Genomic DNA, 12,871 nt, shown 5'->3' with positions numbered 1-12,871 from the left:
GACAGATTTAGCTGGATATAAATTTGAGGCCTAGTATTTAGGCGCTGGGTGACCGGTATGGATTTAGTGACAGAATTAGACTGGGATATGGCCAAAAAATAAACAGACTATTGCTGGTTAAATGCACTTGGTGTGACAGCTTCACCCTGATGTAGGCTTTAGCCAAAAAACAACCACACCATTGAGGGTTAAATGCACTTGGTGACAGGCGCAGCTTGCCCCTGATTTAGTATATGGCCAAAAAATGAACAGACTATTGCTGGTTAAATGCACTTGGTGTGACAGCTTCACCCTGATGTAGGCTTTAGCCAAAAAACAACCACACCATTGGGGGTTAAATGCACTTGGTGACAGGCGCAGCTTGCCCCTGATTTTGTATATGGCCAAAAAATGAACAGACTATTGCTGGTTAAATGCACTTGGTGTGACAGCTTCACCCTGATGTAGGCTTTAGCCAAAAAACAACCACACCATTGAGGGTTAAATGCACTTGGTCGCAGCTTGTGCTGGCGCACCACAAGACACAAAATGGCCGCCGATCACCCCAGAAAAATGTGACTGACAAACGGTCTGGGCAGCCTAAAAACAGTGAGCAATTGAGGATCAGCAGCTCAATGATCCACAGCTGCAGATCGATCAGTTAATCAAGTCCTTTGGAGGAGTTAATCTGCCTAATCTCGCCCTACTGTCGCAGCCGCAACCTCTCCCTACGCTAATCAGAGCAGAGTGACGGGCGGCGCTATGTGACTCCAGCTTAAATAGAGGCTGGGTCACATGGTGCTCTGGCCAATCACAGCCATGCCAATAGTAGGCATGGCTGTGATGGCCTCTTGGGGCAAGTAGTATGACGCTTGTTGATTGGCTGCTTTGCAGCCTTTCAAAAAGCGCCAAGAAAGCGTCACAAAAGCGCGAAGAAAGCGACGAACACCGAACCCGAACCCGGACTTTTACGAAAATGTCCGGGTTCGGGTCCGTGTCACGGACACCCCAAAATTCGGTACGAACCCGAACTATACAGTTCGAGTTCGCTCATCCCTAGTCAGGATGTATAATAGATGAAATAACCCAAGACAGCCTAGTAGAAAGAATCCTTGAGAGAAGCTTCACATCAGTATTTAATAAAGAAATCAGCCCAATGAGTCCATATCTAGGAGATCTTTACCTTTTTTTCAATATCAATACTACTACAGCCTCTATCATTGATTCCGGACGGCTACCATTCTCTATTGCTTCAATAATTACCTTCATTAGACGGAGAAAGACCACTTATTTACGATAAAATTCATATGGGAGTCCATCAGATCCCGGAGAATAGTATCCTGCACAAGCCATCAAAGCAGCCTCTAATTCTTGCAAGGAAAGGTTTGCATCTAGGGATGAGCGAACTCGAACTGTATAGTTCGGGTTCGTACCGAATTTTGGGGTGTCCGTGACACGGACCCGAACCCGGACATTTTCGTAAAAGTCCGGGTTCGGGTTCGGTGTTCGTCGCTTTCTTCGCGCTTTTGTGACGCTTTCTTGGCGCTTTTTGAAAGGCTGCAAAGCAGCCAATCAACAAGCGTCATACTACTTGCCCCAAGAGGCCATCACAGCCATGCCTACTATTGGCATGGCTGTGATTGGCCAGAGCACCATGTGACCCAGCCTCTATTTAAGCTGGAGTCACATAGCGCCGCCCGTCACTCTGCTCTGATTAGCGTAGGGAGAGGTTGCGGCTGCGACAGTAGGGCGAGATTAGGCAGATTAACTCCTCCAAAGGACTTGATTAACTGATCGATCTGCAGCTGTGGATCATTGAGCTGCTGATCCTCAATTGCTCACTGTTTTTAGGCTGCACAGACCGTTTGTCAGTCACATTTTTCTGGGGTGATCGGCGGCCATTTTGTGTCTTGTGGTGCGCCAGCACAAGCTGCGACCAAGTGCATTTAACCCTCAATGGTGTGGTTGTTTTTTGGCTAAAGCCTACATCAGGGTGAAGCTGTCACACCAAGTGCATTTAACCAGCAATAGTCTGTTCATTTTTTGGCCATATACAAAATCAGGGGCAAGCTGCGCCTGTCACCAAGTGCATTTAACCCTCAATGGTGTGGTTGTTTTTTGGCTAAAGCCTACATCAGGGTGAAGCTGTCACACCAAGTGCATTTAACCAGCAATAGTCTGTTCATTTTTTGGCCATATACTAAATCAGGGGCAAGCTGCGCCTGTCACCAAGTGCATTTAACCCTCAATGGTGTGGTTGTTTTTTGGCTAAAGCCTACATCAGGGTGAAGCTGTCACACCAAGTGCATTTAACCAGCAATAGTCTGTTTATTTTTTGGCCATATCCCAGTCTAATTCTGTCACTAAATCCATACCGGTCACCCAGCGCCTAAATACTAGGCCTCAAATTTATATCCAGCTAAATCTGTCCCTAGTGCTGTAGCTGGGCGAGTTATTTAGTGTCCGTTCAAGCACATTTCTTGTTCTGGGTTGAAATACAATTCCCAATTTAGCAATTTCATAATTTAGTGGTTTCTGCTATATCAGAGCTATTTGAAATCTATCCCTAAAAGGGTATATAATATTCAAGGTGCACATTGGGTCATTCAGAATAACTTCACACACACCCGCTACTGTGTATTTCCAAGTCTAATTCTGTCACTAAACCCATACCTGTCACGCAGCGCCTAAATACTAGGCCTCAAATTTATATCCAGCTAAATCTGTCCCTAGTGCTGTAGCTGGGCGAGTTATTTAGTGTCCGTTCAAGCACATTTCTTGTTCTGGGTTGAAATACAATTCCCAATTTAGCAATTTCATAATTTAGTGGTTTCTGCTATATCAGAGCTATTTGAAATCTATCCCTAAAAGGGTATATAATATTCAAGGTGCACATTGGGTCATTCAGAATAACTTCACACACACCCGCTACTGTGTATTTCCAAGTCTAATTCTGGCACTAAACCCATACCTGTCACCCAGCGCCTAAATACTAGGCCTCAAATTTATATCCCGCTAAATCTGTCCTTAGTGCTGTAGCTGGGCGAGTTATTTAGTGTCCGTTCAAGCACATTTCTTGTTCTGGGTTGAAATACAATTCCCAATTTAGCAATTTCATAATTTAGTGGTTTCTGCTATATCAGAGCTATTTGAAATCTATCCCTAAAAGGGTATATAATATTCAAGGTGCACATTGGGTCATTCAGAATAACTTCACACACACCCGCTACTGTGTATTTCCAAGTCTAATTCTGGCACTAAACCCATACCTGTCACCCAGCGCCTAAATACTAGGCCTCAAATTTATATCCCGCTAAATCTGTCCTTAGTGCTGTAGCTGGGCGAGTTATTTAGTGTCCGTTCAAGCACATTTCTTGTTCTGGGTTGAAATACAATTCCCAATTTAGCAATTTCATAATTTAGTGGTTTCTGCTATATCAGAGCTATTTGAAATCTATCCCTAAAAGGGTATATAATATTCAAGGTGCACATTGGGTCATTCAGAATAACTTCACACACACCCGCTACTGTGTATTTCCAAGTCTAATTCTGGCACTAAACCCATACCTGTCACCCAGCGCCTAAATACTAGGCCTCAAATTTATATCCCGCTAAATCTGTCCTTAGTGCTGTAGCTGGGCGAGTTATTTAGTGTCCGTTCAAGCACATTTCTTGTTCTGGGTTGAAATACAATTCCCAATTTAGCAATTTCATAATTTAGTGGTTTCTGCTATATCAGAGCTATTTGAAATCTATCCCTAAAAGGGTATATAATATTCAAGGTGCACATAGGGTCATTCAGAATAACTTCACACACACGCTTCTGTGCATTTCCAAGTCTAATTCTGTCACTAAATCCATACCGGTCACCCAGCGCCTAAATACTAGGCCTCAAATTTATATCCAGCTAAATCTGTCCCTAGTGCTGTAGCTGGGCGAGTTATTTAGTGTCCGTTCAAGCACATTTCTTGTTCTGGGTTGAAATACAATTCCCAATTTAGCAATTTCATAATTTAGTGGTTTCTGCTATATCAGAGCTATTTGAAATCTATCCCTAAAAGGGTATATAATATTCAAGGTGCACATAGGGTCATTCAGAATAACTTCACACACCCGCTACTGTGCATTTCCAAATCTAATTCTGTCACTAAACCCATACCTGTCACCCAGCGCCTAAATACTAGGCCTCAAATTTATATCCCGCTAAATCTCTCGTTACCGCTGTCCTGTTGTGGCTGGGAAAGTTATTTAGTGTCCGTCAAAGCACATTTTTTGTTCTGGGTTGAAATACAATTCCCAATTTAGCAATTTCATAATTTAGTCGTTTCTGCTATATCAGAGCTATTTGAAATCTATCCCTAAAAGGGTAGATCATATTGAAGGTGCACATAGGGTCATTCAGAATAACTTCACACACACGCTTCTGTGCATTTCCAAGTCTAATTCTGTCACTAAATCCATACCGGTCACCCAGCGCCTAAATACTAGGCCTCAAATTTATATCCCGCTGAATTTGAATACAATACATTGGGCCAAATAATATATTTGTTGTTGTGGTGAACCATAACAATGAGAAAAACATCTAGTAAGGGACGCGGACGTGGACATGGTCGTGGTGGTGTTAGTGGACCCTCTGGTGCTGGGAGAGGACGTGGCCGTTCTGCCACATCCACACGTCCTAGTGTACCAACTACCTCAGGTCCCAGTAGCCGCCAGAATTTACAGCGATATATGGTGGGGCCCAATGCCGTTCTAAGGATGGTAAGGCCTGAGCAGGTACAGGCATTAGTCAATTGGGTGGCCGACAGTGGATCCAGCACGTTCACATTATCTCCCACCCAGTCTTCTGCAGAAAGCGCACAGATGGCGCCTGAAAACCAACCCCATCAGTCTGTCACATCACCCCCATGCATACCAGGGAAACTGTCTCAGCCTCAAGTTATGCAGCAGTCTCTTATGCTGTTTGAAGACTCCGCTGGCAGGGTTTCCCAAGGGCATCCACCTAGCCCTTCCCCAGCGGTGAAAGACATAGAATGCACTGACGCACAACCACTTATGTTTCCTGATGATGAGGACATGGGAATACCACCTCAGCATGTCTCTGATGATGACGAAACACAGGTGCCAACTGCTGCGTCTTTCTGCAGTGTGCAGACTGAACAGGAGGTCAGGGATCAAGACTGGGTGGAAGACGATGCAGGGGACGATGAGGTCCTAGACCCCACATGGAATGAAGGTCGTGCCACTGACTTTCACAGTTCGGAGGAAGAGGCAGTGGTGAGACCGAGCCAACAGCGTAGCAAAAGAGGGAGCAGTGGGCAAAAGCAGAACACCCGCCGCCAAGAGACTCCGCCTGCTACTGACCGCCGCCATCTGGGACCGAGCACCCCAAAGGCAGCTTCAAGGAGTTCCCTGGCATGGCACTTCTTCAAACAATGTGCTGACGACAAGACCCGAGTGGTTTGCACGCTGTGCCATCAGAGCCTGAAGCGAGGCATTAACGTTCTGAACCTGAGCACAACCTGCATGACCAGGCACCTGCATGCAAAGCATGAACTGCAGTGGAGTAAACACCTTAAAACCAAGGAAGTCACTCAGGCTCCCCCTGCTACCTCTTCTGCTGCTGCCGCCTCGGCCTATTCTGCTGCTGCCGCCTCGGCCTCTTCCTCCGCCTCTGGAGGAACGTTGGCACCTGCCGCCCAGCAAACAGGGGATGTACCACCAACACCACCACCACCACCTCCGTCACCAAGCGTCTCAACCATGTCACACGCCAGCGTTCAGCTCTCCATCTCACAAACATTTGATAGAAAGCGTAAATTCCCACCTAGCCACCCTCGATCCCTGGCCCTGAATGCCAGCATTTCTAAACTACTGGCCTATGAAATGCTGTCATTTAGGCTGGTGGACACAGACAGCTTCAAACAGCTTATGTCGCTTGCTGTCCCACAGTATGTTGTTCCCAGCCGGCACTACTTCTCCAAGAGAGCCGTGCCTTCCCTGCACAACCAAGTATCCGATAAAATCAAGTGTGCACTGCGCAACGCCATCTGTGGCAAGGTCCACCTAACCACAGATACGTGGACCAGTAAGCACGGCCAGGGACGCTATATCTCCCTAACTGCACACTGGGTAAATGTAGTGGCAGCTGGGCCCCAGGCGGAGAGCTGTTTGGCGCACGTCCTTCCGCCGCCAAGGATCGCAGGGCAACATTCTTTGCCTCCTGTTGCCACCTCCTCCTTCTCGGCTTCCTCCTCCTCTTCTTCCACCTGCTCATCCAGTCAGCCACACACCTTCACCACCAACTTCAGCACAGCCCGGGGTAAACGTCAGCAGGCCATTCTGAAACTCATATGTTTGGGGGACAGGCCCCACACCGCACAGGAGTTGTGGCGGGGTATAGAACAACAGACCGACGAGTGGTTGCTGCCGGTGAGCCTCAAGCCCGGCCTGGTGGTGTGTGATAATGGGCGAAATCTCGTTGCAGCTCTGGGACTAGCCAATTTGACGCACATCCCTTGCTTGGCGCATGTGCTGAATTTGGTGGTGCAGAAGTTCATTCACAACTACCCCGACATGTCAGAGCTGCTGCATAAAGTGCGGGCCGTCTGTTCGCGCTTCCGGCGTTCACATCCTGCTGCTGCTCGCCTGTCTGCGCTACAGCGTAACTTCGGCCTTCCCGCTCACCGCCTCATATGCGACGTGCCCACCAGGTGGAACTCCACCTTGCACATGCTGGACAGACTGTGCGAGCAGCAGCAGGCCATAGTGGAGTTTCAGCTGCAGCACGCACGGGTCAGTCGCACTACAGAACAGCACCACTTCACCACCAATGACTGGGCCTCCATGCGAGACCTGTGTGCCCTGTTGCGCTGTTTCGAGTACTCCACCAACATGGCCAGTGGCGATGACACCGTTATCAGCGTTACAATACCACTTCTATGTCTCCTTGAGAAAACACTTAGGGCGATGATGGAAGAGGAGGTGGCCCAGGAGGAGGAGGAGGAGGAGGAGGAAGAGGGGTCATTTTTAGCACTTTCAGGCCAGTCTCTTCGAAGTGACTCAGAGGGAGGTTTTTGGCAACAGCAGAGGCCAGGTACAAATGTGGCCAGCCAGGGCCCACTACTGGAGGACGAGGAGGACGAGGATGAGGAGGAGGTGGAGGAGGATGAGGATGAAGCATGGTCACAGCGGGGTGGCACCCAACGCAGCTCGGGTCCATCACTGGTGCGTGGCTGGGGGGAAAGGCAGGACGATGACGATACGCCTCCCACAGAGGACAGCTTGTCCTTATCCCTGGGCAGCCTGGCACACATGAGCGACTACATGCTGCAGTGCCTGCGCAACGACAGCAGAGTTGCCCACATTTTAACCTGTGCGGACTACTGGGTTGCCACCCTGCTGGATCCACGCTACAAAGACAATGTGCCCACCTTACTTCCTGCACTGGAGCGTGATAGGAAGATGCGCGAGTACAAGCGCACGTTGGTAGACGCGCTACTGAGAGCATTCCCAAATGTCACAGGGGAACAAGTGGAAGCCCAAGGCCAAGGCAGAGGAGGAGCAAGAGGTCGCCAAGGCAGCTGTGTCACGGCCAGCTCCTCTGAGGGCAGGGTTAGCATGGCAGAGATGTGGAAAACTTTTGTCAACACGCCACAGCTAACTGCACCACCACCTGATACGCAACGTGTTAGCAGGAGGCAACATTTCACTAACATGGTGGAACAGTACGTGTGCACACCCCTCCACGTACTGACTGATGGTTCGGCCCCATTCAACTTCTGGGTCTCTAAATTGTCCACGTGGCCAGAGCTAGCCTTTTATGCCTTGGAGGTGCTGGCCTGCCCGGCAGCCAGCGTTTTGTCTGAACGTGTATTCAGCACGGCAGGGGGCGTCATTACAGACAAACGCAGCCGCCTGTCTACAGCCAATGTGGACAAGCTGACGTTCATAAAAATGAACCAGGCATGGATCCCACAGGACCTGTCCGTCCCTTGTCCAGATTAGACATTAACTACCTCCCCATAACCATATATTATTGGACTCCAGGGCACTTCCTCATTCAATCCTATTTTTATTTTCATTTTACCATTATATTGCGATGCTACCCAAAGTTGAATGAACCTCTCCTCTGCCTGTGTGCTAGGCCTAAATATATGCCAATGGACTGTTGCAGTGGTGGCTGACATGAAGCCTGATTCTCTGCTATGACATGCAGACTAATTCTCTGCTGACATGAAGCCAGATTGTCTGTTACGGGACCTCTCTCCTCTGCCTGGGTGCTGGGCCTAAATTTATGACAATGGACTGTTGCAGTGGTGGCTGACGTGAAGCCTCATTCTCTGCTATGACATGCAGACTGATTCTCTGCTGACATGAAGCCAGATTGTCTGTTACGGGACCTCTCTCCTCTGCCTGTGTGCTAGGCCTAAATATATGCCAATGGACTGTTGCAGTGGTGGCTGACGTGAAGCCTGATTCTCTGCTATGACATGCAGACTGATTCTCTGCTGACATGAAGCCAGATCCTCTGTTACGGGACCTCTCTCCTCTGCCTGTGTGTGTGCTGGGCCTAAATATATGCCAATGGACTGTTGCAGTGGTGGCTGACGTGAAGCCTCATTCTCTGCTATGACATGCAGACTAATTCTCTGCTGACATGAAGACAGATTCTCTGTTACGGGACCTCCCTCCTCTGCCTGGGTGCTGGGCCTAAATATATGCCAATGGACTGTTGCAGTGGTGGGTGACGTGAAGCCTCATTCTCTGCTATGACATGCAGACTAATTCTCTGCTGACATGAAGCCAGATTGTCTGTTACGGGACCTCTCTCCTCTGCCTGTGTGTGTGCTGGGCCTAAATATATGCCAATGGACTGTTGCAGTGGTGGCTGACGTGAAGCCTCATTCTCTGCTATGACATGCAGACTAATTCTCTGCTGACATGAAGACAGATTGTCTGTTACGGGACCTCTCTCCTCTGCCTGTGTGTGTGCTGGGCCTAAATATATGCCAATGGACTGTTGCAGTGGTGGCTGACGTGAAGCCTCATTCTCTGCTATGACATGCAGACTAATTCTCTGCTGACATGAAGACAGATTCTCTGTTACGGGACCTCCCTCCTCTGCCTGGGTGCTGGGCCTAAATATATGCCAATGGACTGTTGCAGTGGTGGGTGACGTGAAGCCTGATTCTCTGCTATGACATGCAGACTAATTCTCTGCTGACATGAAGACAGATTCTCTGTTACGGGACCTCTCTCCTCTGCCTGTGTGTGTGCTGGGCCTAAATATATGCCAATGGACTGTTGCAGTGGTGGCTGACGTGAAGCCTCATTCTCTGCTATGACATGCAGACTAATTCTCTGCTGACATGAAGACAGATTCTCTGTTACGGGACCTCCCTCCTCTGCCTGGGTGCTGGGCCTAAATATATGCCAATGGACTGTTGCAGTGGTGGGTGACGTGAAGCCTCATTCTCTGCTATGACATGCAGACTGATTCTCTGCTGTCATGAAGCCAGATTGTCTGTTACGGGACCTCTCTGCTCTGCCTGTGTGCTAGGCCTAAATATATGCCAATGGACTGTTGCAGTGGTGGGTGACGTGAAGCCTCATTCTCTGCTATGACATGCAGACTGATTCTCTGCTGTCATGAAGCCAGATTGTCTGTTACGGGACCTCTCTGCTCTGCCTGTGTGCTAGGCCTAAATATATGCCAATGGACTGTTGCAGTGGTGGGTGACGTGAAGCCTCATTCTCTGCTATGACATGCAGACTGATTCTCTGCTGACATGAAGCCAGATTGTCTGTTACGGGACCTCTCTCCTCTGCCTGTGTGCTAGGCCTAAATATATGCCAATGGACTGTTGCAGTGGTGGCTGACGTGAAGCCTCATTCTCTGCTATGACATGCAGACTAATTCTCTGCTGACATGAAGCCAGATTGTCTGTTACGGGACCTCTCTCCTCTGCCTGGGTGCTGGGCCTAAATTTATGACAATGGACTGTTGCAGTGGTGGCTGACGTGAAGCCTGATTCTCTGCTATGACATGCAGACTGATTCTCTGCTGACATGAAGCCAGATCCTCTGTTACGGGACCTCTCTCCTCTGCCTGTGTGTGTGCTGGGCCTAAATATATGCCAATGGACTGTTGCAGTGGTGGCTGACGTGAAGCCTCATTCTCTGCTATGACATGCAGACTGATTCTCTGCTGACATGAAGCCAGATTCTCTGTTACGGGACCTCTCTCCTCTGCCTGTGTGTGTGCTGGGCCTAAATATATGCCAATGGACTGTTGCAGTGGTGGCTGACGTGAAGCCTCATTCTCTGCTATGACATGCAGACTAATTCTCTGCTGACATGAAGACAGATTCTCTGTTACGGGACCTCCCTCCTCTGCCTGGGTGCTGGGCCTAAATATATGCCAATGGACTGTTGCAGTGGTGGCTGACGTGAAGCCTCATTCTCTGCTATGACATGCAGACTAATTCTCTGCTGACATGAAGACAGATTCTCTGTTACGGGACCTCTCTCCTCTGCCTGGGTGCCGGGGCCTAAATATCTGAGAATGGACTGTTCCAGTGGTGGGTGACGGGAAGCCAGATTCTCTGCTATGGAACCTCTCTCCAATTGATTTTGGTTAATTTTTATTTATTTAATTTTTAATTTAATTCATTTCCCTATCCACATTTGTTTGCAGGGGATTTACCTACATGTTGCTGCCTTTTGCAGCCCTCTAGCTCTTTCCTGGGCTGTTTTACAGCCTTTTTAGTGCCGAAAAGTTCGGGTCCCCATTGACTTCAATGGGGTTCGGGTTCGGGACGAAGTTCGGATCGGGTTCGGATCCCGAACCCGAACATTTCCGGGATGTTCGGCCGAACTTCTCGAACCCGAACATCCAGGTGTTCGCTCAACTCTATTTGCATCTAGTGATTCTCTTTGAACATCTGTGAAAACTGGGAGAGAGATGAAGTCCAAATATGAATAAATCGTTTCGTCTGTAACACTATTTTCTGATTTATATAATTCCCAAAAATATTTCACAAATCCTTCTTTAATGGATTCCTGTTCTCAAATAATTATAGCCTTAGGAGAGCGAATAGTAACTATCTCTTTTTTTTGGATCCTGATTAGAGATCACCATGGCCAACATCTTACCTGGGCGACCTGATTCAGAAAAATATTTCTGCCCCTAAAAAACAAAGCTTTGCTGAGCCTTATCCAGAAAAAAGTCAGAAAAGGCCTGATTTGTCCTCTGCATATTTTCCCTAGTATGTTCTGTATTCTTAGTGGAAAAGTCATCCATAGCAGTAGCCACTGCTTCTTGCAGCTCTCTCTTTCTTGGCAAAGCTCTTTCTCAAGTTGGAAATATTACTAATAAACACCCCTCTCATGTAGGCCTTGAATGCATCCTTTACCAGGTGGGTCCTTGCTGAATTATAATTACTATCCCAAAAAAATTCTATCTCCTGTTTATTCAATTCATGGTTATGGTCATGGTTATAGATTATAGAAATCCAATGGGGGTCTAAATGGAGGCCTAGCACTATATTTATCCTGGACCAAACATAATTCAACAGCAAGAGGTAGATGGTCAGATAAAGACCTAAGCCACTCACCACGTTAAGGTCGCCTCTATGAGTGGTCCTTAACTCTAGTTCCTACCTGTTATGGGCCATGACAGCCACACAAAGTCCAGGGAGCGCAGGTACAGCATGCACGCCAAGCACACTCTGCTTTTAACCCCGTCCGGTGCCATAACAGCTTTCATCGGATCCAGGGATGCAAGTACCAACATGCATGCTGAGCCCACTATATACATCTCTTGGAGCCAAATGAAAGCAGACTCAGTTTTATACTGACTTTAAAACCAGCCTCCAGGGCATAATAACTGGTCAGGTGTGCATGACTGCATGGAGATCGCCACGCCTGCAATATATACTACAAAGAAAAGAATGTGGGGGGTTCAGTCAGCACAACCCTGTATGCAGGTGCACATTGCTATGGCGAAACACAGATAGAAACGCAAAAACACAAATGCAATCACACTCTGCAACCAGCACTCTGCCCTGGACTTTGTGTGGCTGTCATGGCCTATAACAGGTAGGAACTAGTGTTAGGGACCACTCATAGAGGCGACCTTGACGTGGTGAGTGGCTTATTATGCTTTGGCCAAAATGTACACCAATGCCTCATTCAACATCCAGCATAGAGGCAGGGCAGAGTGCTGGTTGCAGAGTGAGATTGCATTTGTGTTTTTGCGTTTGTATCTGTATTTCACCATAGCAATGTGCACCTGCTTACAGGGTTGTGCTGACTGAACCCCCCACATTTTTTTCTTTGTAGTATATATTGGAGGTGTGGCGATCTCCATGCAGTCATGCACACCTGACCAGTTAGTATGCCCTGGAGGCTGGTTTTAAAGTCAGTATACAACTGAGTCTGCTTTCATAGCACCTACCAGTAGCCATTTGGCTCCAGGAGAAGTATATAGTGGGCTCAGCATGCATGTTGGTACTTGCATCCCTGGATCCGATGAAAGCTGTTATGGCACCGGACGGGGTTAAAAGCAGAAGTGTGCCTGGCGTGCATGCTGTACCTGCGCTCCCTGGACTTTGTGTGGCTGTCATGGCCCATAACAGGTAGGAACTAGTGTTAGGGACCACTCATAGAGGCGACCTTGACGTGGTGAGTGGCTTATTACGCTTTGGCCAAAATGTACACCAATGCCTCATTCAACATTCAGCATAGAGGCAGGGCAGAGTGCTGGTTGCAGAGTGTGATTTTACGTTTGTACAGATAAAGACTTAGCCTCGTATTTCATATGGTTTTTGCACTTCAAATAGTTTTTATTTATCAAGGCCAGATCTATCCTAGACATCGACCTCCCAGA

Source organism: Bufo gargarizans, chromosome 6 (assembly GCF_014858855.1).
Source record: "Bufo gargarizans isolate SCDJY-AF-19 chromosome 6, ASM1485885v1, whole genome shotgun sequence".
NCBI classification, from domain to species: domain Eukaryota; kingdom Metazoa; phylum Chordata; class Amphibia; order Anura; family Bufonidae; genus Bufo; species Bufo gargarizans.
This window is presented reverse-complemented; position numbering follows the sequence as displayed.